The sequence below is a fragment of the Suncus etruscus genome, chromosome 8 (assembly GCF_024139225.1).
Source record: "Suncus etruscus isolate mSunEtr1 chromosome 8, mSunEtr1.pri.cur, whole genome shotgun sequence".
Lineage (NCBI taxonomy): Eukaryota > Metazoa > Chordata > Mammalia > Eulipotyphla > Soricidae > Suncus > Suncus etruscus.
The window spans coordinates 10,405,000-10,407,207 of NC_064855.1; the positions used below are offsets into that span (position 1 = coordinate 10,405,000).

General features: G+C 40.8%; 1 non-coding gene across 1 annotated transcript; it reads left to right on the forward strand.

Moving 5' to 3' along the window:
• The first annotated feature begins 494 nt into the window (after window positions 1-494).
• Window positions 495-601, forward strand: LOC126017037 (U6 spliceosomal RNA). Its single transcript, XR_007498713.1, has one exon. It is a non-coding gene; the product is annotated as a U6 spliceosomal RNA (small nuclear RNA).
• The last annotated feature ends 1,607 nt before the right edge of the window (window positions 602-2,208 follow it).

Sequence of the window (2,208 nt, forward strand, 5' to 3'; positions counted from 1 at the left end):
GAGCAAAGACACAAGGTCCTTTTTTTTTGGGGGGGGCACACCCATTTGATGCTCAGGGGTTACTCCTGGCTAAGTGCTCAGAAATTGCCCCTGGCTCAGGGGGACCATATGGGACGCCGGGGGATCGAACCTCGGTCCTTCCTTGGCTAGCACTTGTAAGGCAGACACCTTACCTCTAGCGCCACCTCGCTGGCCCAGACACAAGGTCCTTCATTTTAATTAAGTATTCTGCCTGTTCTAAGAAGCTCTTTTAACTAAGTGTTCTGCATGTTCTAAGAAGCTCCCTACACAGAATAGCAAATATCTATATCTATATCTATATCTATATCTATATCTATCTATCTATCTATCTATCTATCTATCTATCTATCTATCTATCTATCTATCGAGAAAGTAGGCAACTGTTTAGGGCTATATTGAGGGTTTGGGGATACAAGGAAATAGAAACTACTGCTAATGATTATAAAGTTTAATTTTTTTAAAGTTTTAATTGCATGCTCACTTCAGCAGCACATATACTAAAATTGGAATGATACAGAGAAAATTAGCATGGCCCCTGCGCAAGGATGACATGCAAATTCGTGAAGCATTCCATGTTAAAAAATTGTTTTAATTGTAAAAACACATTGTAACAATTTAAATTTAATTTTTTGCTTTCTGGGTAACACCTGATGGTGTTCACGGCTTATTCCTGGCTCTGTGATCAGGAATCACTACTGGTAGTTTTTATGGGATCATAGGAGATGCCGAAGATTGAACCTGTGTCAGCTGCAAGCAAGGCAAAGGCCCTCTCTGCTGTCTTCTCTCTCCAGCCCCTGTATCCATTTTTTAGTCCAAAGTTCAGCTGTGCTAATATGCTGCTATAAATCAGAGCTCTAGGAATGTCTCAACTGGGGAAGCTAAACTCTGACCATTAAAGGATTTCCACTTTCTCTCTGCCTAAACCTGACCAACAACATTATACTTTGCCTGCATAAATTTGACCTAAGACTTTCACAGAAAGTGGCCTCAAAGATCATTTTGTCTTCTTTGACACATTTTTATTTTTGTTTTGGGGACACACCGACAGTGCTCAGGACTTATCCCTGGCTCCACCCTCATACCACAAACCTAGTGTGGGCTCAGGGGACCATATGGGCTACTGGGGATTGGAATTGGGTCAGCTGGCAAAGCGCCCCTACCTACTGTCCTTCTGCTCTGGTCCTACCTTTTCAAGGCTCAATAATATTCCATTTTGTATACATTAAATTGTGTCTTTACATTCATCTATTGATGACATCAGGTACTGATATAAAACATGCATGTAGAAATACCTGTTGGAAATTCTGCTTTTCATCCTTTGAGGGACAGACCCAGAAGTAGGCTTGCTGGATCACGGGGCATCTCCTTCCAATGATGCATGTTCCAAATGGAGTAGTGGCACAACTCTAGATTATATTAAAAACCATATAATCGTACATTTCAAATGGGCAAAATGTAATGGAATCTGGATCATGTATAGACTCTTAAAAAGAAAGTACAATTTTTAAAGAGTAAAATAAAGGGAAAAGTTACTTTAAATATTTTGAATTAGAGAACAAGTCTGATAAAAATAACCAGTCAAAATTGTCACACAGGTAATTCTTACTCTTACTTTCTTAACATTTTTCGTTTTTTGGACAAGAGTTTCACATTTGGTGTCATATGGGAATACTACTGGCTCAGTGCTCAGAGGGTGTGGCTTTGGAAATGCTTCAGGGACCCACGTGGTTCTGGGAATCAAACCTGGAGATCCCGTATGCAGAGCATCTGCTCCAACCCTGAGTTGGCTCCTGAGCCCCAAAACCTGGCTAAGTGTTTGCTTCCTGAGACATTACCTCAGGGCTTTCTTTAACACTGCATATCAGAGAAAGTAGGGGTGATAGCTTCATCTATCTTTAATTCACACTCTTAGACCTTTTCATTTTTCATGTTTGTGTCAGAAAATAAAAGAAACAGCAAATTCATACTAGTTGTAACAAATTTATTTCGGTTATTCTTTCAGATTTTTATTAAAAAAATAAGGCACTTACTCAGTTGAAGATTTTTTTGGGGGGCCACACCTGGTGATGCTCAGGGATTACTCCTGGCTGTGCGCTCAGAAATCGCTCCTGGCTTGGGGGACCATATGGGACGCTGGGCATCAAACTGAGGTTTGATGCTTGCAAGGCAAGCACCCTACTGCTGCGC